The 27709-nt window shown below is 35.6% G+C and overlaps 1 long non-coding RNA gene and 1 pseudogene across 1 annotated transcript in view; one reads left to right on the top strand and one right to left on the bottom strand.

Moving 5' to 3' along the window:
• Positions 1-27709, bottom strand: part of LOC137210353 (uncharacterized) — a 68977-nt gene that overhangs the window by 33747 nt on the left and 7521 nt on the right. The window lies entirely within an intron of this gene.
• On the top strand, positions 14669-16181 carry LOC137210685 (tRNA (guanine(6)-N2)-methyltransferase THUMP3 pseudogene; annotated as a pseudogene).

Here is a 27709-nt window from a genome sequence, read left to right as displayed (position 1 = left end):
GTGTTTGGATGGATATGTCTGCCTTTTCCCCTCCCCTGAGGACAGTGTCCATAGCTTTCACTGGCTTCTCAAAGGAATATGTAACTCAATTAAAAAGAGGAAACGCTGGGAGAGCATTTTCCTCTCTTCATGATTAAAGCACTGCAGTGGAAGACCAATTCATTCTCTTATTTTTAGGGGGCTTCTTTCCTGCCACAGCCAGCTCATTTAAATAAAACAAACAGGTGCATGGATCTGCACAGCATGTTCATGGCTACTGAGTGTGAACTTGGGCTTCTCTCTGCAAGAAGTGCGATCAGCTGAAGAAGGTGTGACTGAAATGAAGAGATAGACTTCGACATTTACAGAAAAAAGATTGTCTGAGATTCAAAATCTGCGGTTGCATTTCGTGATCGTGGTGCTACTGAATCTTTTATCAAATTTGAAATTGTTTGCATTCGTGAGTACATAGCATTCTTGCCAGGTAAAGCTACTTTAATTTGGTGAGCTCAGGCCTGGAGTGTATTTTATTTCTAAATTTATTACTTTTCTCAAATTTATTCAGTTCGGGAGGTTGTAAAGTGGATGCCGATGCCTCTTATAAGGTAAAGATGTTGTTTACTTTGGCCAGCTTCAAACGCTTTTGGAAGGAGCTGGGTGTCAATAAATACAAATATAGTTGCACTGACTTCAATTTGGTAGAAAGAAATTTGGTTCTGATACTTTGAACTGCAGTTTTTAGCTCATGACCCCACTCCTCAGCTGTAATTCTACAAAAATTTTCCATTAAGGGCAGAGCACATTAATTTTATCTTTGAGCTAATATGTACACTTTATTGAAGTCTTTCATACGTTTTTAAAATTGTTATTGTTTTTTAGACTATCAGATGTAAAAATATATGAAGTCTATTCAAACATGGAATAACTCAGATTGTTGCTGCTTAATAATCCTTTTCTTTTCAGTGAGATCATTCAAGTTTTGTTTCTCCCCTAATATGAGCTCTCAACGAGCTTAAGCAACCAGGGGTGACATCACATCAAGTCATCTGGCTCAGGATAAATTTAGACAATATTTCTTAGTAACTGTTTTGGCTGAAATTCATACAGAATAACATCCTAATAGCTATTAATATGGTGAAAAGTTCACTGTCATCTATCAGAATGCATAGCACCCAAAGAAGATTCACCATCGTACAGTTTCATGAAATTAGCACCTTTGACCCAAAAGTTCCAATACAAGAATTAACAAGAATAAAAACATTTTTGCATCAAACCAAAAAGTCCATGACATACCAGATCCATCTATGTCCCTTCATACATACATGGTCAATAGCTTTGTTTCCTTTTCATTACAACATTTTTTTTACATTAATATGTTTTATTTGGGAAGATTGTTCATATATATTTAAAGGTTTCTAGTTAATAAAATTCTATTTATTCTGATGGGAAGCTCAAACAAGTCTTTTTTAAAAATTTCTGTGCTTTATTGAGAAAAGGAACATTGACATCAAAAACGTCGCCACAAACCCAAATCAGGTCTCATATCTGTGATGTTATTCGTGATGACTAAGGTGATTATTGGTGAGCCTGGCACAGTGTAAGATCTGAAAGTCTTTCTGAGCCACCAGGAAATGATTAAATTATTGAGATACAGAGGATATAATATGAAATCAGAAGAGCTGTTTTAGGCTACTGACTCGTCCACTTACTGACAGATCCTTTGTGCACTTTCCCCAGTCTCCCCTAATATTGAAATTTTACAAAAAATGGCACATTATCATCACCAGAATATTTGCATTGAACTTATTCACTCACCCAGTTTTACTTGTTCTCATTTATGTGTGTGTGCATTTAACTGCATACAATTTTATCCACTACCACAAGGATCTCTTCTGTTGCCCTTTTATTATCAAACCTACCTTCCTCGGCCCCTCCCCCATCACTAAGCTGTTCTCCATTTCCAAGTTTTGTCATTTCTAAAATGTTATACGAAATGGAGTCATACAGTTTGCAACATTTTAGGTTTGGCTTTTTTTCACTTAGCATAATTACCCAGAGATTCACTCCAGTGACTGCTTGTATCAATAGTTCCTTCTCTTTTATTTCTGAGTAGTATTCCACGGTGTTGATGGAATAGCATTTGCTAAACCATTCATCTGATGAAGAACATCTGGATTGATTTCAGTTTTGCATTTTTGTGAATGAAGCTGCTATGAACACTCACGTACAGGTTTTTATGCAAATGTTTTCATTCCTCTGGGTTAAATGCTCAGGAGTGCCATTGCTACGCCACATGATAATTGCGAAACTTTTTCCAGAGTGGCTGCACTATTTTACATTCTAATGTGCAGTGTCTGAGTGGTCCAGTTCCTCCACATTATCACCGGCATTTGATATTATTGGTATTTTAAAAACTTTATCCATTCTGACATCCTTGTAGTGATGTCTTATTGTGGTTTTAGTTTGCATTTTCTTGATGGCTAAAGATGTTCAGCATCTTTTTTTTTTTTTTTTTTTTTTTTGGTGGTACGCGGCCTCTCACTTGTTGTGGCCTCTCCCGTTGCAGAGAACAGGCTCCGGACGCGCAGGCTCAGCGGCCATGGCTCACGGGCCCAGCCGCTCCGCGGCATGTGGGATCTTCCCGGACCGGGGCACGAACCTGTGTCCCAAACCCGTGTCCCCTGCATGGGCAGGTGGACTCTCAACCACTGCACCACCAGGGAAGCCCTGTTCAGCATCTTTTAATGTGCTTATGTACCATCTGTATATCTTTCTGGGGGAATTGTCTCTTCATCTCTTTTTGCCTATTTTCTATTTTAATTGTGTGTTCTTTCCTGTTGAGTTTTGGGAATACTTTTATATGCTACACATTAGTCCTGTGTTGGATATCTGATTTACAAATAATTTCTTCCAGCCTGTAGTTTATCATTTAATCTACTTAACACGGTCTTTTGCTAAGATGTTTTAAATTTAGGATAAAGTCTAATTTATCAAGTTTCCCTTTTATCGATTGTGCTATTGATGTCAAGTCTAACACTTCCTTTGTTTTGCTCTAGATCCTTAAGATTTTATCCTATTTTTTCCTAAGAATTTTATAGTTTTACATTTTATATTTAAACCCACATAATTAACCAAATTTGAGTTAATTTTTGTATCAAGTGTGAGGATTAGGTCAAGCTTCATTTTTTTTTGCTTGTGGTTGTCCAATTGCTGCAGCACCATTTGTTAAGAAAACTGTGCTCGCTCCACTGAAGTGCTTTTGCACTTCCATCAAAATTAAGTTATATTTGCGTGGGTTTATTTCTGGGTTCCCCTTTTCATTCCAGTGGTCTATATGTCTGTTCCTCCAATACTAGACTATCGTGAGTACTGTAGCTATAAAGTTTGACTTTTTTGGTGAGAGTAATTTTAATCATTTCATTCTTCTTTTTCAAGATGATCTTAGCTCTGGTAGAGTCTATGAATTGCCATATAAATTTTAGAATAACTTGACCATGTCTATAAAATCTCCTGCTGGGATTTTGATAGGAATTGCATTAAATCTACAGGCCAATCTGAGGAGAATGGCCATCTTTACTACATTCATGAGTGTAACATGAACATGCATGTCTCTCTATTTATTTAGGTCTTCTTTTATTTATTTTATTAAGATTTTGTAATTTTCAGCATACAGATCCTGCACATGTTTCCTCAACTATAAACCTAAGTAATTTTTTTTCTTTGGAATGATTATAAATGGTGTTAGGCTTTTGATTTCAGTTTCTGCATGTTTACTTTTAGTATACAGAAATGTGATTAAATTTTGTATGTTGCTCTTGTATTCTGTGACATGACTGAACGCACTTATTAGTTCTATGAGTTTATGTGTAAATTCCTTGGGATTTTCTATGTAGCTAATCATGTTGCCTTTAAATAGAGATAATTTTATTTCTTCCTTTCGCACTGGCATGCCTTCTATTTCTTTTTCTTCCCTTACTGCACTGAGTAGAGTTTATAGCATTATGTTGAATAGCAATGGTAAGAGGAAACATCCTTGTCTTATTCCTGATCTTAGGGGGAAATCGATCAGTCTTTTACCAGTAAATCTAATGGGTATATTCAACTGACATGTTCTTGAACAAATCAGATCATCAAATTGTATTCTGACTCATTTTCGCATCTGTAAAAATAGGGAGAATCATAGAAAATATGTCTCTGAAATCTGTTTCTAGATAAACCAGTGATGGTGTGAAAAATGTAAACTAGCAAATGAGGGAGTTATTTTGGCAAAGACTCTCATGAGATTTTGAACCAGAGTTTTCTTCAAGTTCACCAAATCAATAAATACTCAGAATATCTCACCGTGTGACTTTAGGCTTTAGACATTTCAGTCTTCTCCTTGTCAATTTCCTATTCTATAATTCAACTTTTTAAAATGGATCTCAAAGACTCTTCCAGTTTTCTTTAACTCTGTGTTTTATAAGCTCTATTCTGGGCATTAGGTCAGATACAACGATTGAGACTGTTCTATATGTGTTTAAAATGTAGTTACAGACATAAGATCTATACATGTAAAAATATTATTTAAGATATATTGTTAGAATCAAATTGTGGTCAAATATATGAATGAAAGCTTGCTAACTCCATGAGAGTAAAGACTGAGGAGTTGATTTTAATACACTATTTATCCCCAGTGTCTAGAGTAGAGGCTCAATGAACATTTGCTGAATTAGTAATGGGTAGCACAGTAGAATTATAAAAGTTACATTTGATATGGTGCAATTTCCAATGAACAAAGAAGCATAGCTAACTAATCAAAATGGATGCCGGTTGGTATGCTGTACCAGTGTGCACCCTTGATATGATCCATGGGTGCAGATCCAGGAGAGGGAGAAATTGTTGGGTGGCTAGAAGAGGTGCCAATGGAGCTGGGCTTCAAAGATTTGTAGATTTCAAGTGCAGGGGGAGCGGGATGGTATTTAACTAGGGGAAATTATTTGAGTAAAAGCACCAAGGTTAGAGTTCTGGAGAAAGCAAACAATCTGGTTTAACTGGAGGATAGGAAAAGGGATTTTTAAATGTAGTTTGGCATCCAGGTATTGGAGGGTCTGACACTTATTACTTTTTACTGTTATCTAAATATTCGTGTACTTTTCCTGCTTCAAAACAATAATAACAATAAAACAAAAACTTCTGAATGTATTTTTTGATCATCTTCCTTTTCATTATATTAGGTTAATTAATTTTTAGAAGTTCAGTTTTAAAAACCATTAACCATTTAATAAAAAGTGGAATAATGGTTCAAAATATAGAAATTATTTATTATAGCAATACTTAAATGTTCTTATAAAATCAAATGAAACCTATTACCAATATTAAAAAACTGAAGGAAAGACATTGGCATATCTTGACCATGTTTTTCTTAGAGCCTGTATAACCTATATTGGTTATCTCTTTCTATAGGAGGAAATGAAAACAGCTAGTAAAGTTTTATGTGGTATGAGTAATAAAGAGAGTGGGAGGGTCACTTTATGTGCTTATAAATAAATCATATTAAGACTCCTTCATATGTTTTACAGTCCTCCTCGACCCTGTTTTGATCTAGAAGGCATTGAAGAGAAAAGCAAGTAGGAGCCATTATTTTGTTACATAGAAGAAAGGGCTAATAATTGTTAAATCCAGGACTTGGCCTCTCTTCTCTTTTTATGTTTTCCCAGCACTATCAACTGGGACACAGACTGTCTTCTATCAGAATCTGGAAAAGTGAGACTTAATCACTGATTTTAAAAAATATCTGAAAAGGGGCTTCCCTGGTGGCGCAGTGGTTGAGAGTCCGCCTGCCGATGCAGGGAACACGGGTTCATGCCCTGGTCCAGGAAGATCCCACATGCCGCGGAGCGGCTGGGCCCGTGAGCCATGGCCGCTGAGCCTGCGCGTCCGGAGCCTGTGCTCCGCAACGGGAGAGACCCGCGTACCGCAAAAAAATATCTGAAGGAAAAATTACTATTATAGAAACAGACAAAAACACACATTTCACTATTTGATTTGAACCTGGAATCTTATCGTATACATTGTATATACTGGCAAAGAAAGCCTGTGATAAGCGAGGCACCAAAATGTTTTTCTCGCTTAAGCAATACACAGGAGATCTCAAAACTGCACTATTGTGTTTTCTTCCACCCAATAGCACAATTGTTTCTTTCTAGGAAAATCAAAAGATAAAGGGTTGCCTCTAAATGATGAAAATGCAAATGTGGCAGTCAGTCTTATTGTAACCTAAGTTCCTTTCTTTCTCTTAAATTGGGAAGGTTTGACCCACCAAAATAATACAACTCATTCACCTTAAGAATTGCTTTCATGCCTTTAAAACGTTAATCGATCATCTCCTAACTAATCCAACTTTTCCCTCTGAAGGGCCATTGCAATTATTGGAGGGGAACACAGAAGCGTTTGGAATCCTCCTTTTCTTTAGTTTTAAAAGATGCTAATCTCAATGGTAATCTCCATAGGCCAATTTGTTAAACGGAAAATTAGTTTAATACTTGGGGAGTAGAACTTTTAATTAGTTCAGCGCCAACATCATTGTGGTGTTTGACTAATTGCAGTCATTTTCCCTTTTAAATCCTTTTCTTATCTCCTGTATCTTTCCAAAGCCCTTTAGCATTCTGTGATTTTTTTTACTATTATTTCATTCTTTCTTGTATCCTTATATCTGCTACGTGATCACTTACACTGCTCTTCGTGTCATTATTTTTTAATTTAGTAACATTTTTATTTAATCAAATAAATCCAAAATATTACCATTTCAAGATGTAATCCGCATACAAATGAATAATATATTTTATATTGATTTTTACTGAGTGTTCAAAATCCAGTGTATAATTTACACTTACAGCACATCTTGATTTCAAAGTTAAATTTTATCAGATTATTTGATCTGTATTTAGATGTTATAAGATTTACAGTTGAAAAAGAGATTCACGTGCCCAAGTTGCTCCAAATACACCTTAAAAATTTTCAATAACTGAATCAAATATCAGTTTTTAAAATTAAATATACACTAATGAAAATTAAATTTAAAAATCCCTTTCTTTTTATTGTAATAGAGCTGCTGTAAGATTTGCATATAGGTTTCTGTGTGAACATAATGTTTCATTCTTCTAGGGTAAGTATCCAAGAGTGGGAATTTTGATTTCTTAACTTGAGGCATTTCAGGATGAGGTTTTGCTTTGATTACCTAGACTACTAAGGCATTAAAGCCACCTCAATCTAATGACCTTTTTAATTTGACAATTCAGTTAGATTATTTTGGCATCATCTGCATTTCATTCTAAGATCTCTTGACCTTTTAAACTGCTTTCTAAAAATTCGTACATGTTAAGGTTCTTTCTTTGATCTGTAAAGTTCCAAGGGTTTTGATAAATGCATAGCATCATATGCCCACCACTACAGTATCATAAGAAATAGTTTCACGGCCTTAAATAAATCCTCTGTGCTTCACCTACCCTATCCAAACCCAACCCTGATGTGTTTACTGTCTCTATCATTTTGCCATTTCCAGAATACCATATAATTGAGATCATAAAGTATGTAACCATTTCAGACTGGCTTCATTTACTTAGCCATATGTATTTAAGATTCCTCCAAGTCTTTTTGTGGCTTGAGAGCATGTTGCTTTTTACCATCAAGTGAGACTTCAGTGTATGGATGTACTATACTTTGTTTTTCCATTCATCTGTTGAAGAGCAACTTGGTCACTTCTAGTTTTTGGCAATTATGAATAAAAATGCTATAAACATTTGGATGAAGGTTTTTGTGTGGACATTAGTTTTTAAATCAGTTGGGTAAATCGGGAGTATAATTGCTGGATCATATGGTAAGACTATGTTTAGCTGTGAAAGAAATTGCCAAGTGGTCTTCAAAAGTACCACTTTGCATTCCTAGCAGAAATTAACAAGAGCTTCTATTGCTCTGCATCCTCCCCGACAATTGATATTGTCAGCTTTTTGGATTTGAGGGTAAAGTCTTAATCCAACATGACCGCTGTCCTTATAAGAAGAGGGAGAGGCACTCGGGAGGCATGCACACAGAGAAAAGCCCATGTGAGGTCACAGCGAGAAGGCAGCCATTTGCTAGCCAAGGGGAGCGGCTTCAGGAGAATGCAAACCTACCAACACTTATTCTCAGGCTTCCAGCTCCAGAACTGTGAGTAAACAACTTTCTGCATTTAAGCCATCCAGTCTGTGGTATTTTGCTTTGGCAGCCCTAGCAAGCTAACATACTAGGTTTCATATGTTTTTCTTCTAGAAGTTTTATAGTTTTTAATTTGATATTTAGGATTATGATCCATTTTGAGTAAATTTCTGGGACAGGTGTAAGGTCCATGTCTGAGCCAAGCAGTGTAGATACTACAAGATGTCATTTTTATTCAGGAGCTAGGGGAGAGTCAAGTCATATAAATTCCTACTCTAAAATCTTCACACCTAACTTTCCAAGATTCACATTTTCTTACATAGACCAGCCTCCTCTCGGTTTCTTCAGTTAAATCAAAAATACGTGTTCCTCTTTGCCCATGTATTTTTGCTTGTTAGTATATTTCTTGAGCTGTTTTCATATTATTTCTTTCCTTTCTGTGAATTTTTTTTTTAATTTGGAGCATCAAGTTGTAAAGATGTGTGTATTTACCTGACAATTATACTACAGTTAAGTTGAGAAGGGTGAATCAATAGCTTGTATTTGTTTTTAAAATTAAATTAATCCTGGACAAGAAAACAAACAAAAATACGGATGTAGAACTGTACCCACACCAATTATTGGAAAGACTTCTTTTTCTATTAAATTGTTCTTGCACCTTTGTCAAAAATCAGTTGACTTTTTGTGTGGGTATTATTATTTTAATATTTAAATAAGTGAATTTGAATTTAAAACTACGTATTATCTGCAATTATGGTAATAATCCACCTAGCTCAATATTAACTATAAGGCTATAAACGGATCTGTATAACTTACTGAATTATTTATCTCCAGCTTGATTTATTTTTTTCATAGATGAGTTCAGACTGATCGATTCCTTGAAGAGAATACTTCAATTTAAGGAAAATACTAATTATTTTGATTGGCATTTGGGCAGGCTGGCTCCAGGCCAGAATTTTGCTTGTGATCTTTCAGGTCCAACCATAGGCAATTACAAAGTCCTTAGTTGAGAGACCCCACATCAGACCGGGTGCACAGACAGTGCACGCCAAAGGGGGTTGCAGTTAGACTCCACTCCAGTTGGACTCCACACTTCCCAGTCCTGCTTCCTGCACTTACCACACATGCATACTTTTGCCAATGCAAAACTTTAACATGTTACAGTTGCTTTGATCACATTTTATCCTTTCTTCTTGTTTCTTTGATTCTCTACATTCCATCTGGTTATGTAAACATTCTCATGGTTTTAAATTTTCATTTTCTTCACATTGGGGTGAGGAAACTGGTGGCATACCTATTTTCAGAGATGTATTTCATTTGAGTGTAATGAAACTAACACTAGATACATTTAAAGCATAGACTCTATAATTTCACTTTTATTTATTTTCGGGATCTCAAGTCTAGTTCCTTGTAGCTATGAAGTATTGCATCTATTTGCAATCCTCAAAAGATTCTACGGAATTTTAAGCCAAATTTACTTGGAGAATATTTTTTCCTAATGCTTCAGTAGATTCGCACAACAGCTGCTGATTCTCCTTCAAACAGTTTGGTAACATGAAGATCTGGAAAAAGTACCACTCAGGGCTCCTTCTGTATACCAGGTCTGGAGTTTGCCACTTGTAATTGAAACGTAAGCCACCACAGATTATTTTATAAGTAGTAATTCCATCTCCATCACTGTGTAAAATCAACTACTTAAAAAGCTATTATATGTATTTATCCAGCTGACACCTGCACACATGAATACACAATATTTCAGAATGGAAACATATTTGCAAATTCATTACAGAACACATCTTCTCTCTCATATTAAATTCCACAACAGAAATCATAGTAGATAAAAGGGTAACAGACTCTATCCTACCTATAATGCATGCATTCAAGTTTATCAAATGAGACTCTAAATTATCATAACTTAGAATTTTAAATACTTGAATATAAAATAGCTTCAGCTAATACTTTCTTAAAATGTTGATGACACATATATATACACAATGCACACACATATGTATTCATTTTTTAACTAAATGCTATTCTATATTAAAAGTATCAGGTCTCTCCTGGGGCAATCTGAATCTTACTACAAAGAGAGTATAGAATGCCATTGATATGGATCTGTGTGGCCATTAATGGAGATGCTATCAGTTGGTAAGTTTGGTTTCAAAAAGTAATGTGTGTCCTTGCCTTTATGGAATTCACAAACCAGTAAGAGAGACATATAAACAAAGTTATTGGAAGAGAAAAAGTAAGTATATGAATAGAGGTAAGTGCACTGTTTCAGTTAAATATAGAAAGGATGAGTCAGAATGAGTCTGTCTGGATAAGTCAGAAGAACTCACAGAAGAGGAGATCACTGAGCTGAATAATGAAGGAAAGTAGAAGCTTTGTAACTAAATAGAGAAAGAAAGGGGGTATTTTAGGAAGAAAGTATATATTGTGTAAAGTCATGAAATTATGAAAGACTAAGATCTGTTTGACAGAAGGTAAGTAGTTTGGTATGGTTGTAACATAGGATTCACATGAGAAAGAAGAGCCTCTCTTACTGAGGATGAAATAAAGTTCCAATGAAAATAAAGGTAATTGGAATATCATACCATCCAGCACTTAAAACAAAATTTTAGGATTTTGAGGAGTTTCTGCTTGTTTGGTTTTGGTTTTGCTAATTAAACTGAAATATCTAATTCAGTCATTAAGCAAGTGTTCACTGAGAAAAGCCTGAGATAAAAGTAAAATAAAGTATACGCAACACACCTGAAAAAGGAATTTCATTAAAGATCTCTACCTATATGATTGACAACTACCTTAATTAACATATTTTCAGTGTGAAAATGATATGGGGGTATCTGACTATATAACGGACCCATCCAAAGGAAAAGGCCTGTAGGTATGCATGTTTGAGGGTATCCCATCAAAGTAATGAGGAAATCTCCACAAGATTGTCCTCAAGAAAAGTCAGCCACTCAGGAAGCTACAGCCACCAGGGTGGACCTTTTACTCTGCTTTTTAGTGCATCACTGTTAAAAATGAAAGTACAACCAAGGATCACCAGACGTTTAAGAAAGGTTTTAACATGAAAGGGACCCAAACAAATCAGTAGGAGAAAATCTTCAGAGGAAACAGAGAGAATGCAGAGAGTGGTAGAAAACTTCAAAAATGAGCTACTGGGGGCCCCACTTCCTGTGTGGTGCCCAAGTAATTTCCTACTAGACTGAACTTCCTGTATATTAGGTCTATAAACTCTGGACAACATATGAGAAACAACTACCTCAAGACACTAACGAATGAAGAAAAGTAGGTAGATTCTGGAAGGGAGATGACATTTGGAAGAAGACACCCCCCCACCTTTTAAAATGGCTTTTAGCCTAAGAGCAGCCTGAAGTTGTCACCACATTGAGTGACTAACAATAAGCAAGAAAACAGGTAGTCTTTCTGGCCAGAAGAGAGGACAGAGTTTGGAGCTATCAGAGACTCTGGAGAGGGAAGGGGAAATCCTAAAAAAGGTGAGAGCAAGGGAGAGAGATCTCCAAATGCTATGTTTAAGCTTTGCAAAAGATACCTGGTTGACCCTTACGCGTGCACATGTGAAACAGAATCCAAGCAGCACAGAGTCCAGTATGAGATCAGCCAAGTTAACTACCTACAAAACAAAATTTGACACTATTTGAAGGAATAAGGCAGAACCTAGACTTTCTAAATCATAGAGTTCATGATAATGAGGATATAATACAACATTACTCAGCAAAGAAGAATAGGAAAATATGACCCATTCTCAAAAGAAAATAGAGACTCCACCCATTAATGACCCAGGTGTTGGAAACAGTATACAGGATCTTAAAGTGGATTTTTATAACTATGCTGAATGAGCAAAGTGTACTCATAATAAATGAAAAGATAGAATAAAATTAAATGAAAATTTTAGAATTTAAAATACAATATTTGAAATTAAAATTTACTGAGTAGATTTAGCCAAATGGAGATAGCAGAAGAAAAGATAAGTAACCTTGAAGATAAAGCAGTAGAATTTGTCTAATCTGAAGAAGTGGAAGGAAAAGAGAGGAGAAAAAAGGGTGAGCACCTCAGGGATCTGTGAGGCAATACTGAAATGTCTAATATACATGTATAACTGAAGGAGAACAGACTGAGAGAAAAAATATGTGAAAAATAATGGCTATGACTTCTGCATCTGGCTAATATGAATGACCCAACCATTCCACTCCTAGGTATTTACCCAAGAACGATGAAAAGATTGTACATGAATGTTTATAGCACCTTTCTTTGTAAGGGCCCTGAAGAGGAAACAATCTAGATGTTCTTCAACAGGTGAATGCATAAACATAATGTGGTATAGCCATACAATAAAATACTACTCAGCAATGAAAAGGATCGGGCTGTTGATATATACAGTAACACATGAATCACAAAATAGTTACACTGACTGAAAGTAGCTAGACAAAAAGATGGACACATTGTATAAATTCATTTACATAAAATTCTAGGAAATGCAAAGTAATGTATAGTGTTGGAAAGGAGATCAATGAGCTTGTGAATGAGATGGAAGGTGGGAGAAATTATAAAGACAAGAAAGCTTTCTAGGGTAATGGATACGTTCATTATTTTGATTGTGTGGTGGTTTCCTGAGCATGTATGTCAAAGTGTATCTGAATGTACACTTAAATATGTGCTGATTAGGATATGCCAGTTACACTTCATTAAGCTGCTTTAAAATAAGCAGGGAACACAAATGTGAAAAATTAAAATAAAAGCGAACTTTGGCTCATCACAATAAAATTACTGAATGCTAAAAATAAAGAGAAAATCTTGAAAGCATCCAGAGAAAAACAACATACTCTAATAGGTGAACAAGGTCATGGAACAACATACTTAGAGTTTTGATTGACCAGAAAAAACATCTGACAACGCAAATTTATATATTCAGCAAAAACAAAGAAGGCTAAATAAAGGCAACTTCAGATAAGGAAAAGAGAATTCGTCATCAGCAGATATGCCCTTTGAGAAATGCTAACGGGAATTCTTCAGGCCGAGGGGAAATAATACTGCATCGAAATTCAAACTTCAGGAAGGAATTAAGAGCACTGGAAATAGAGTTTTTTCATAAGGCTAAAAGGGTCAGTTCGTCGGGAAGACATAATATTCATAAGTGTTTTTCTCAGAACAGCTTCAAAATTAATAAAATAATGATAGAATTGAAAGGAGCAATAAATGATTCTACAGTCATAGTTGAAGAATTTTTAACACTTTTTTTTAGCAGTTGATAGGACTAGATAAAGAAAATCAGTGAAGACATAGACGGATATGAACAAATTACCAACCACCTTGACCTAAATGATGTTTATAGAACACCACATTCAGCAACTACAGAATATACACTCTTTTCAAGCACACATGATATGTTCAATATGATAGATCATACACTGGAAGATGCAACAAGTCTTAATAAATGTAAAAAATTGAAAGCATACAAGATACGTTTTCTGAGCATAACAATTAAACTAGAAATCAATAATGATGCAACATCAGGGAAAATCACTGAAATCATTTAAAGCCCCTCTATTTTCTTTAGCAAAGAAATTAGAAAAGACTTTGAACTGAATAATCAGCATAAAACCATAAAGCTTTTGAAGGGAAACACAGGATAATATCTTTGTGATTTGTGGGGAAGCAAAGTTCTAAAACCTGAAGCAATAACCATAATAGAAAAAACTGAAAAGTTAGACTTGGCAGAATTAAAAACCAATTAACAGAAGGCAGCATTAATAACTTGGGCATGCCACAGATTTGAAGAAAATATATATTGCAAAACACATATCTGACAAAGGACTGGGATGCAGGGTATATAAAAAAACTCCAACTCAGTAATAGAAAGACAGCTCAATAAAAATGAGCAAAGAATTGAACATACACATCAACACGCACGTGATACAAGCACGTGAAAACGTTCTCAACATCATTAGTTGTCAGATTAAGACTACATAGACATACCACAACACACACATCAGAATGACTAAAATTAGAAACGCTGTCAATACCAAATTTTGGTAAGGATGTGCAGCAACTGGAAAACTCACATATTGCTGGTGGGAATGTAAAATGTGACAGCTATTTTAGCAAAAGATCTAGCATTTTTTAGTAAAATACATGTTTACTAACCTACGATCCAGACAAAAAAATGTATATACTACGCTGCTTTATTTTTATGAAGTTCTAAAACAGTCAAAATCAATCAATGATGGAAAAAAAAATTGAACAGTGGTTCTTCTGAAGTGGTTTTAGGATTGGTGATTAGGAAGGGATATAAAGGATCTTTCTGGGATGATAATGATGTTCTATCATGATAGGCTTTGCATTATATTTACAAGTATTTGCATATTTTAGAACTCAGCAACATTTGTGCATTCGATTGTATGTAAATTTTACATCAAAGGAAAAAATACTTAAATATTGAACTCTGTGGCAAGAGTGCTTACACTGAATACAGTTGTCTGCAATTTACTCTAAGATGCATAAAACCGTATGGTATATCAAAGTAAGAATAAATACATGAAAGAGCAAGGGTAATAAAATATTAATCCAAGAATCTAGGTGATGGGTATATTGGCATTTACTCTAAAATTCTTTCAGTTTTGCTATATGTTTCAAAATTTTGCTTAAAATTTTTTTCAGAATCTAAAGTGCTATAACCAACATCTTTAGAGAGAAGAGAAAGCATAGCATTTGGGTACACTGGGCCTGCAGGATGCCAGGGCTGGAAAGGTCTGTGCTCGCAGCCAAGACTATATTAGGGATCTTGGAAGCGTTGCCAACGTGTACGACATTCAAGAAGCCACTAACCAACTCCTGGATGTGAACTTTCATGAAAACCAGAGATCTATTCAAGTGACAGAAAGTGGCCTCAGAGTGAACATGAGCATCTCCAAGTCACTATTAGAGTGACTGTACCCACTGGTTTTGAACAAACAGGGGCAGATGAAGTGAGAAAGAAATTCAGGTCATCATGCAAAATCAGCAGAGACCAGGCAAGATATATTTTGACGTTTCAATGGAAAGTCTGGCTCAGGTTCATTGTCTGAGATCAGTTGATAACTTACTTGTGGTTGTTCAGGAGTTTAAAGATTCTAATTCAAAGGGGGGAAAAAAGGAAGTTCTAAAGGATTTTGAAGAATTGACTGGGAAACTCCTGCACTCCGATCCTTTGAAAGTATGGAAAATTGACGCCAGTTTCAAGAAAAAAAAAAGGTGTAAAAAGATAAATCAGAATTCATGTAAAAGGAAGATGGATAATGGACAAGGAGACAAAATTGTTGAGAGAGTTGTTAAAAAAGAGTTTACTAACAATGCCTTAAGTTCAAAAGAAGAAATTGATTCTCAAGTGCTGAAGTTTAGAGTCACATGCAACAGGGTAGAAGAGAAACATTGCTTTACTGCACTAGAGACCACAAGAGATTTGGGGGGGGCGCTGTTCAAGATTATTTTAAGTGGAAGGCTGACATGACCAACTTTGATGTGGGTGTTCTTTGAATATCCATGATAATGAAATCACTGTGGGTATTGCATTGATAGAAGAGTCTCCACCAAAGAAATATCACACATTTTGGATTTGCAACTCTCAGATCTTCTCTTGCTTATGGGATGCTCCAGCTCTCTTCCCCTCACCCTACTGATATAATAGTTGATCTGATGTATGGACGAGAAACAAAACAATAGAGAGGGCGACTGAATGATCTCACTATTATTATGTTGTTGGTAATAATAATCCAATATACCAGTGGCTATGATTAGAGCAGCAATTACATCTAATTTTTATTGACAAAGAGCCAAATTAAATAAGGCAAACTAAAAAAAGAAAAAAGAAAAAGGTGGCAAACTACCCTGGGGCTTGCCCAACGATGCTGTTCAATGGGATATCTGCAAACTGGCTCTGTGGATATATTGTAATGTTATTTTGAAAAAGGATGGACTCCAAGAAGAGAAATTGGAACCTTTATCCAGCTTGCCTACACTACACGAATTAGTGGAAGGTACATCAGAAATAAATTAAACATGTATGAGGCATTGATTGAAGCCAGGGAAGCAAAAAGTTGTACAGGGAAATGTTTCCTTCATCAATGACTACATGGCTCAGCTGTGATTATTATATGACAGTATTAATGTCAAATTGAATTATTAACCAAAAATGACTACACTAGGTGAATGGAGGAATGGGTGTATAAGAGAATGAAATCCTCATGTTTCATAGTGTGAAGTCAATACATATTAATATTGAAAGAATCAAAAACAGTAATATGTGTTATAATTTAGGAATTTGATAGTAAATACCAGAAGAAAGTGACCTGAACAGCTTTTCTCTGGGAAACACAAGTCAGAGGTGAGGAAGAGACCAGAAGACAGCTTTTTAAAAAAATGTGCGATAAGCTGTGTAAAGTTATTTGACTTTAAGTAAACAAATAAGAAAGTAAAATTTAATATGCAATGATGTTAAAGAATGGTATCACTCAGATGACTCTTTGTTGAGAAAATTCATTCCTCCAGCTCTAATTCTTATTATAAAATATAAGAATCTTAATGTTTTTCTCCATGGGAATAGGTATGGAAAAGTTAAGCTTATTAACAAGAAATTTATGAGTATAAACTTTAGCGAAGCAATGTACATTTTCCAGTGAATTTATTTATTTATCTATTTGGGCATATGAGAAAACTCAGTGATGTTTTCTAGATCTCTCTGCACTCAAGAAATTTACCAAGGCTACTGGAAATATGAAAAGTACAAAAATAAAAATGGGAGAAATTTTTACAGAATATTGAATTTACTTAGAAGAAATGGTTGTGAAACTTGCTTTACTGTATTCTGTATAGATCTAACAAAATATGTCACAGACGTAAGTTGATACAGATTGATTTCCATAAAACACAGCTTTGAGCAGGTCACTCCAAGCTCAAAAACATAACTTCTGTCTTATCACCTACAAAATAAAGCCTGAATTTCTTGACATTTAATGCTTTCTATGCTCCACCCGAAAAACGTATTTCCTAGGTAATTTACTGCTGTTCTCCTTTGTGTACCCTTCAGGATAGTCAAAATGAGATTCCAGCAGTGCCTCTTAATCAATCCTTTATTTATTGTCTCTATGACTGTTTGTTTGTTTGGTTTTTGTTTTCCATTGACTAGTCGGCATCCTCTTCCCTCATCTCTAAAATTCTGTTTATCTTAAAAATTATTATTTTATCCTAAGAGTATTTATATATTAAATTTGCATAATTTAATTTAGTTTAAATATATTTATGCTTACGATTATTTATCTTAAAAATTATTTTCTTAAGAATTAAAAATAAATTATTTTACCTTAAAAATCAACTCTTTTTTTTTTAAATCAACTCTTAACCTTACATCTCTTTCTAGCTATTATCTGATCTAGATTCTGTCTTTTACAGATGTGTTTCTTGAAAGGACTTAAAAATGTATTTTAGATTTAATTAGGTCTTTGGCTACCTTAGCCAAAGCAATGTCAGTAGAGTGCTGGAAAGTTACAGAGATAACTGTAGATATCTCATAGAGATAAGTAAGAACTCAGAGAAAGCAAATGGAGATCTTTCTAGGCTAGCTGTGAGCAAACATTTTTCTTTTGAATTTATATTATATATTAATTATTCCATAATATATACATAATGATATATATATAATATATACATAATATATATAATAATATATATATTATTCCATAATATATTACATATATTATGAGAAAGAAGGAAATTCTGCCGTTTGTAACAACATGGCTGGACCTTAAGGGCATTATGCTAAGTGAAATAAGCCAGACAGAGAAAGACAAATACTGCATGATGTCACTTATATGTGGAATCTAAAAAAAAGAAAAAAAAGTCAAACTCACAGAAACAAGAGTAGAATGGTAGTTGCCAGAGGCAAGGGTGTGGGGAAATAGGGAGAGGTTGCTAAAAGGGTACAAACTTTTATTTATAAGATAAAGCCTGAGGGTCGAATGTAAATTATGATGACTATGGTTGAGAACACTGTATTGTATAATTGAAATTTGCTAAGAGAATAGCAAAAAAAAAAAGTGAGGTGATGGGTGTGTTAACTCGCTGGGAGGAATCATTTCACAATGTATACGTACATCAAATCATCAGGATGTTTGCTTTAGATATCTTACAATTTTATTTGTCAATTGTACCTCAGTAAAGCTGAAAAAAGAATGAAGGGGCCAGGAAATACAATGTTTTTGTATATCTAGAATAACAGTGAAACCAGATAGTTCTGAATCATGAATGCTGTGTGGTAGGAAAACTATAGAATAAGTGGTCGGTTGATATGTCCACCATATAGATCCAACGTGTTTTGGTAAGACTTTTTTCTCTTCATATACCATTTTTCTCTTCATGTTTAAAGTAGAGTAACACTTTCCCTACTCCCCTGAGAAACTGTAAGTGAGGTCAAAAGTTTTGTCAAGTAAACTGTGGGATTGCAAAATCATATTGCAGACAAACATTTCCAGTCTTCCAGTTATGCTGTGAAAAAAGAAAATGACTCATTAGATGTGTGAGAAATTGTGAGATGACCAGCAGGATACACGCTCCTCTCTGCATGAGAAAGTCCAGAGTGGCCATGAGGTAATCACTTCCTCCTTCTATGCCCAGAAGAGAACTGAACTTGGCCTGCCTTGTTTGAGAACAGACACTGTGCAGAGGAAGGGTGCTAATTGTTTATCATGTTGTATCCCAAATTCATATTATTGTGGGGCGTTCCTGCCAGGCTTGCCATACGGGTTATGCATGAACCTCAATCAGTTTATTTCAATTTAAATAAAGTGTATGGTACGACTGCTAAGTAAAAATGTTGTGATGTGTGTATGGCCTGAAAGGGTAGTCAGAGAATCATGACAACACATGACATCATAGCAGAATAAGTGGTGTCTTACAGACTGGGACCTAAGGTTCCATTCCTGTGCAGAGTCAGATTCTGAGATGTCGTTTCTCACAGCCTGAACATCCTCAGACACTCACACTGCCTAGTCTAGGGGAAGAGAAAGCTTTTTGCTCAGAATGCCTCTTTGAACCTAAAAAAGCTGAGGGGCCTATATGGCGAGCAGAAAGCCAGGTGGCTAAAGCACGAAGTGTGTGGACAGAACGGGAGGGAAGAGGAATGCCAGGGAGCAGCCAGCCAGCGCTCTGGCCACGTTCCACGTGGGGAGGATGAAGGCGTCGGCGTTTCTTTCTTCCCTTCTTGTGTCTATCAGCTTCTCTAACTCACCATCTTCTAACATCCTTGCTCCCAGCCTGTATAAATGCTCAGCTGGCCCACAGTGAACAACAACTATTTTGCTTGTATTCTGGGGCACAAAGAGCCTTCTACGTAAAATTCATTTATCATTAGAATCATTAAACTTGAGAAGTAGTGCTGTGATGTTGCCAATGTTAGATTGTCCGGGCTGGGGATTGAAGGGAAGATCGTTTTTTAAATATTCATAGACAATACAAAAACAAATATATAATATGCATTACTTTAATTGATTTATCACATGATTATGTAGCGTATGCTGTGTGTCAGATATAGTTCTAAGTATTTTTGTTAATAGTAACTCACTGACTTCTTATACCAGTCCTACAGGTTAGGTTCTATTATTTACATACGTGTCCTACAGATGAAGAAATTGAGGCTCAGGGAGATGAAGTAAATTGCCCAAGGTCACACAGCTAGCAAGAAACTAGTTGGGGGCTTCCCTGGTGGCGCAGTGGTTGAGAGTCCGCCTGCAGGGGACACGGGTTCCTGCCCCGGTCCGGGAAGATCCCACATGCCGCAGAGCGGCTGGGCCCGTGAGCCATGGCCACTGAGCCTGCGCATCCGGAGCCTGTGCTCCGCAACGGGAGAGACCACAACAGTGAGAGGCCTCCGTACCGCAAGAAAAAAAAAAAAAAAAAGAAACTAGTTGGGATTCAAACTCAGATAACCTGCAGAGTCCCTACCATTAATTTAATGCTGTGCTGCAGTGTGGTGACTAAAGAAAACACGTGAAGAGAGTTTAGTAGCTCATTGTAGTTGCTAATTTGATTGTACTTATTTTCTTTATGGAGTCCAACATCTGGGGAGTGCTTAAAGATTGCTCAGGTGCTGGAAAATGCTGTCAGGCATTTAAGGGTCTGGCAGTACAGATAACTTGAAAACCCTCCAGCTACAAACACCAGGAATTGCTCAATAAATTATAACTAACATCCTTATAAATGCATGACTGAACTGCTAAGAAAGGCCGGGAAATTGCCTTGGGCCAGAAGTGAAGAAGGAACGGAAAATCAGGACAGGTGAACTGCAGAGCTGATGCTGTGACTGCCTGGAGGTTATTTATCTCTTTTAATAATATAGGGGCTTGAATTTAATACCAATGCAGGGAGAGTTAGGACTGAGACCCACGCCTTTTATAGGGCTACCCCTTCGGTGTGAGTGAGAAGTCAGGAAAAGCGAACTCTCAAAAGTTGTGGGAAGGATTAAAAATTTATACAACCACTTTGGAGTGCAATGTAATCACGTCTCATGAATTTGAATATGTGCATCCTTCTGACCAAGCCATTTCTTTGCTAGGCTTATACCCTGGAGAAATTCTAGGCCATGGAAAAATCAGACACGGACAAGAATTTTATCACAACATAGTTGCATCAGTAAATGCTTAGAACAGGAGAGTAGATAAGTGAATTATGCTATATTCATACAATGCAATACAGTGCAGTGAACATCAATGTCCTGTAGACATGTATCATCAGGGATAATTCTCAAAACCTTCACTTTTGTGAAAAAGGAAGATAAGTTGCAGAGTATTTGCAGCATTGAGCCTAAGCGCTGAAATATAGAAAAATCAGTAAGGATTTTAAAAATTATAATTCTTAACCTCAAGAAAAAAAGAAACTAAAATCACTTCTAATTACCCCTCTCCAACACAGAAGCTGTACCAGCAATGCAGATGTAGTTGGCTTCCCTTTGGCCCAACGCCTACCCTCCAGACAGACCCTCAAAACAGGTCTTGGAGCACAGCGAGAAAGAAGTGGTTTTACTGAATGTTTTCTACTTACAGGAATATATATATATATATATTCTCATCTATTTCACCAAAATTCAAAGCAGATCAATATACCTGTAACTCTCCTTCCACCTACACTGCATCTTTGCCTCTCTGGCCTGGCCAAGTGTCTCTCATTTCCTGAATCCGCACAGATGAACATAGTCCCAAACTTACGGCAAAGTCGTTTAATTCCCTTTTGCTTTTAATCCTGCATTTTTAGCCCATCATGCGGCTCACCAAATAAAGGACCATTTTAAGGATCTGTTTATAACTGTGTGTGTGCTTTATACTAACATTTTTTTCCATCACAAACAATTAAAAAAACCAGGAGTCAAAGAAGACCCTGGGACACACATAATATAACAATTATTGTTATTTCTTAAAAAAATTTTTATTGAGATATAATTCACACAAAATAATTCACCCATTTAAAGTGTACAATTGAATTTTTTTAAGGACATTCAGCAGAGTGGTGCAGCCAACAGCACAATGAATTTTAGAACATTTTGATCACCCCTAAGAGAAATCCCCATACCTATTAGCAGTCACTCACCATTCCTCCACCTTGCCCCCCTTCACCTCCCCAAACCCTCTCCCCCATTACCTGCCTCCTGCCCTCCCACCAGCCCTAAAAACCACTAATCTTTCTGTCTCTAGACATTTGCCTATTCTGAATATTTCACATCAGTGGAAGCACACGATATGTGGTGTACTGTGACTGATTTCTTTCACTTAGCATGTTTTCAAGGTTCATCCATGCTGTAGCATGTATTAGTACTCCATTCCTTTGTATTACCAAATCATATTATATTGTATGGACATACCACCTTCTAGTTAATCTTTCATCAGATAATGAATATTGGGTATTTGGATTATTTCTACTTTTTGGCTTTTATGAATATTGCTGCTACAAACAGTCATGTATAAGTTTCTGTGGCGTCATGTGTTTTTCTCTTGAGTTTATACCTAGGATGGAACTGCTATGTAATATAACTTGATATTTAACCTTTTAAGGAACTGCCAGACTGTTTTTCAAATTGGCTGCTCCATTTTACATACATACCAGTAGTATATGAGGGTTCCAACTTTTACACATCTTTGCCAACACTTGTTATTGTTTATCTTTTTAACCGTAATGAATAATGATGTTAGGCATGTCTTCACGTACTTATTGGCCATCTGTATATCTTCTTTGGAGAAATGTCTATTCAGCTCCTTTGCCCATTTTTAATTGGTTTATTTGGTATTTTTATTATTGAATTGTAAGGGTTATTCATATATTCTAGGTATGTCACTTATCAGAAGTATGATTTGAAAATATTTTCTCCCATTCTGTGGGTTGTCTTTTAACTTTCTCGATGGTGTCCTTTGCATCAAAAAAGTGCTTGTCCTATCTATTTTTTCTTTGTGCTTTTGATGTCATATATAAGAAAGCATTACTTAATCCAATGTCATCAAACACCTTTGTTTTCTTATAAAATTTTATAGTGTTAGATCTTATCCTTGAGATCCATTTTGGGTTTATTTTTTGTCTATAGTATGGTAGAAGTCCAGCTTCATTCTTTTGCATGTGGATGGCCAGTTGTCCCAACACCATCTGATGAAAATATCGATGAAAATATTGATCAACACCATTTGATGAAAATATTGAATTACTTTGACACTTCTGCCTAAAATCAATTCACCATAAATGTGAGGCGTTATTTCTGGACTCTGAATTCAATTCCATTGATATATATGCCTATTCTTATGCCAGTACCACACTCTTGATCACTGCATAGCTTTTTAGTAAGTTTTGAAATAAGGAAGTGGGAGTCTTTCAACCTTGCTCTTCTTTTTCAAGATCATTTTGGTTATTCTGGGTTTCCTGCATTTCCATATGGATCTTAGGATGAGCTTGACAAAGAAGGCAGTTGGAATTCCAGTGGGAATTGTGTTGAATCTGTAGATTAGACGGTGATTATTGCCATCTTAACAATCTGTGAATACAGGGTATTCATTTTATTTAGATTTTCTTTAATGTCATTCAACAATGTTTTATAGTTTTCAGAATGTGAGTTTTATTACTTTTATTAAATATATTCCTAATATATATCTTTTTCATGTTATTATAAATATGATTGTGTTGATTTCCTTTTTGGGTTGTTCACTGAAAATGTGTAGGAATACAATTGATTTTTGCATCTTGATCTTCTGTCTTGCCACCTTGCTAATAAATTGATTTACTAGTTCGAATAATTTTTTTAAGTGGATTCTTTAGGATTTTATATATACAAGATTATGTCATCTGCAAATAGAGATAGTTTTACTTCTTCCTTTCTAATCAGGATAATTTCTTTTTTTTCATTTTCTTGCTTAATTGTGCTGGCTAGAACCTCCAATACAATCTTGAATAGAAGTGACAAGATTTTTAATATATTTTTATTTTTTACACTATGTCTCTCTGATTTCTTTCTCTCTTACGATTAGTAGTAAAGTATTAAAATAAAAGCTTGTGTCTTTTTTCCTTAGAAGCAGCAAAGGAGGAATGAACTGGAGGAAACCAAACATTGCCCTACAGCTATTGTCTGAGAAGAACAAAAAGGGAGAAAGAGGAAATGGTGACCTTTAGTAGTATGAAGAAGAGAAAATCAAACTGGGGCTCTCATGCCTCCTCCAGGAGACAAAAAGTGTGCAGGAAACTGGTCTGGGCCTGAGACATGTTTTTGAGAATGGACAGTATGAAAGTTTATAGAGGTTCCTTGTCAAAGCACGAAGCTTACTCATTTTAGAATATGTATCAATGTATGTAGGATTACCACACAATCAAGAGTGCTTTAATGTAATTAGATCTCAAAAATTTTTGCTGGAGGAAAAAGCTCATTTTAAAATAACTCCAAACTTCTCTAACTTTTTCTTATATAATTCATGCACATCAAAAATCAAATTCATCAGTATCAGGTATTAAATGATCTACTTACTTCTTGTGGACGGGAAAGAAATAGATTACTTTAAACTAGGCCTAGGTAGCTTTTGATATGCTAGTTTTTCTTTATTTTGAGTTTGAAAATGAGTATGTGTCATCAAATAAAAGTTTAAAAATATTAGACTGTCAACAATAACTTCCAAGTTAGGCCTTGATGTTTTTTTCTCCATAGTGCTTCTCCTTTTTTTCCCCCTAAAACTGTCATTTGAAGTCCATTAAAATATTAAATACAGACAAATAAAAATATATCACTTAAATCTCTAATTTTTCATAAGTAGCAAGCAATACAGTGAAATGAGAGCTATTTTAAACTAAGAGGTAAGATATGAGAAAATGAGAAAGTCAGTCTAGCATTACTTGGTCAGATATTTCTTACCTTTAAAATGGGGAAAAGAAAGGAGGAAATATGGGTTATCTCTGAAATATCTTCCAGTATAGCCAAAAGCAATAATACAATGAATATCCATTTATTACCTGCTCCTTGGCATGCTCCGTGCTGAGTGCTTGATATATTCTCATGGGAACCTCACAACAGCACTAACTTAGGAGGAGTCTTTTTAGTATCATCTAATGGTATATCTGAGAGAACTGAGGCTTAGGCAACAACTTGTCAAAATTCACAAGTTGGTATGTGCTAGAAGCAGGGTTCCAATCCATGGAGTCTGTTCTGTGTTCTTTTATGAGACGGTCAGTCAGGTGTGGCCACAATCGCAGACACAGGACAGGCTCAGGAAAACAGATTTTTATATTCACAGGTCCTAGAGACAGGAGGCAGGACACACAGGGCCAACATGGGGGACCTCAGAAAGTAGGAGCGAGGGGAAAGCTGAGGTTAGACCTTTAGGGTTTTCTTAAGAGTCAAGGCAGGGCAGAGTGAATAGTTTAAGATTGGCTAATTTAAATAATTTCCTTGGACTCTGAGATATAAGTGTGGTCCTTAGTTGCCTACCTGGCCCTGGGATGATTAAGGCAAAGGGATATTGACTCATAGGTGTCTGGGCCAGATAGAGGTGGTCTGGTTCTGGATTGGTTAGCTTACATATCAAGGGCACACGCTTTGCTGTTTCTAAGTACTGGCTAGCCTGAGGAGGGGCAGTCTCTCCCCAGTCAGAAAGGTTCTCAAGATGTCAAACACCAAAGATAAAAACTGTATGATGTCACTTATATGTGGAAATGAAAAAATAATACAAATGAATGTATATGCAAAACAGAAACAGACTCACATATACAGAGAACAAACTTGTGGTTACCAAAGGGGAGAGGAAAATGGAGAGGGACAAATTAGAGGTATGGGGTTAACAGATACATACTACTATATATAAAATAGATTAGCAACAAGGGTATACTGTATAGCATGGCGAATTATACCCACTATCTTGTAATAACCTATAATGGAGTATAATCTGCAAAAATACTGAATCGCTGTATTATACACCTGAAATGAATATAATATTGTAAATCAACTATACTTCAATTAAAAAAATTTAAAAAGATGTCAAACACCATAATATACAGGAAATTTTAAAATGTGAACAATACAGAGTCTAACTTCAGAGCCTATGCTTTTAAACAGTCTCCAGTATTGCCTCTTTTATTCTAAAAACGGTTAGTGAGAAATTACCAAAAAATTATATTACAGTGTTCACATATCTTTCACATACTGTTGAAAAATAGATTGATCAGTTGCATTAGAAGTGCAGTAAATGGTGTGACTGAATACTGTTCTAAATAGAAATAGCTTTGAAAGTAAAAATAGTACCAAATAAAAACAAAAAGAGAGAAGTAATTGAGGTGTTGATGGGTATTCAAAACAATTGAAGTAGAAATTGGTCTTGTGTAATAAAATGAAAGGACACAAGCTTCGGAATAAGATGGACTTGGATTTTGTTTTTCTCACCAACTAGTAGGGGATGTTATTGAACTGCTCTGGGCCTCGGTTCCCTCATCTGTAAAATGCAGTGATAATGATCGGTGATCGTGGTGTGGAGCTGTGTGTGTAGCTGACCCACAATTCAATCTCGGGTTTGACCCCAAAGCCCGTTTAATTACCTTTGAGAAAGGTACACTCTAAGGGAAATAAAAATGTCAAAGGACACTTAAGCTAGCAGGTCAAATACTGAACAAATACAGAGACCATTTATTTTCTCTTAGAAGCAGACAGGACACATACTCGAAAAATTCAGTCTTGCATATTTCATTTCATAAGGTGCCAGTCAGTGCCTAATTTAAATTTTTCACTGGAGGGAGACTATTGCGAAATTAAATATTAGGAAATATAAAAGGTTGACCATATTTCTTTGTTCCCTGCTTAAATTCCAAAACAGCCTTACTGTCATTGCTTTAAGACAAGTTTTTACATAATGCCATTTTATTAGAGACAATGAAATGAAAAGGAGAAAAGATTATATTTAAATACTTTATAAATACTTAGAATAATTGTGTATTGAACAAAATCAACTCACTTTATTATGCATGAAAAGGGGGATTTAGACATAAATGACTGAGGACCTGGTTATTAAATATGCCTCATGGTTACCTAATGAATTATCAGCGTTTAATTAATTCATTGTTTCTTTCCTTCCTCTGTTCTTCCATCTGTCCACCTATCCATTCATTCATTCATTCATTCGTTCATTAAATTTTTGGTTTCCTAATCCTCCCAGGTAAAGTTAGTAAGTCTAGCTGCTGTTCCTCATGACCTCATCAGAAATCTTTCGTGGTAGATATATAATAATTCAGTGTGATTCTCTGACGTTTGTGGAAGCTTCGCACAAACCTTAGACATCACAAAAGAAACCTCTCTGACTCTCAGGACCAAAATCATCAGAGGGTTGGAGAGGGATGGGTATTATCCACAGAAAATAGACCAACATTTGCTTTGGAAGGAGGGAATCTGCTGACTACTTTGGGTACCATAGCTTCCAGAGTGCTTTTGCAGAGAGCTGTCATCCCTTTTTTTTTTTTTTTTTTTTTAATTTAAATCCCCTCTAGGCAACGGTGGTTCCACTAATTCTGCTAAAATGTACCTTTAGCCTTTAGTGCTGGAGTGGTTGTGATGTGCTGCATTATAGCTGAGCATTAGCTGGCATTTACAGGGATGTGTGTTTGAGAAATAGGTCCCGTGTTACTTATTCCTTGATAGTTAGATTAGAGCAATAGCACATCCTGTCCTAGGCAGAGTGCCTGACTCTCCCCAGAGTGCACACCAAGTAGAATTGTTTTCCTTTCTAAGTCATCCTTTGTTTGTTTAGTCGCTCTTATTTTCTCCTCCCTTTCAATAAATTCAGTATCATGTTATAGTATTCTGTAGTATTTTTCATTGTTTAAGCTGTTTTTCTTAACAAAGATTCTCACTTATTGGTATGAAGAATCAAGACAGTACCATTTTGGAAATTATAAGTAAAAAGCATGTCGGGGTTAACAGTTTATTAGTAATTAATATCAAAGCTATCTGCAGTTTGATATCTGTAGATTTACTTTAAATGATTCATGATATAATGCAAATAAATGTTAT

Source organism: Pseudorca crassidens, chromosome 17, assembly GCF_039906515.1.
Source record: "Pseudorca crassidens isolate mPseCra1 chromosome 17, mPseCra1.hap1, whole genome shotgun sequence".
NCBI lineage: Eukaryota > Metazoa > Chordata > Mammalia > Artiodactyla > Delphinidae > Pseudorca > Pseudorca crassidens.
The sequence above is the reverse complement of the archived record's forward strand: the minus strand, read 5'-3'. Positions and strand labels throughout refer to the sequence as shown.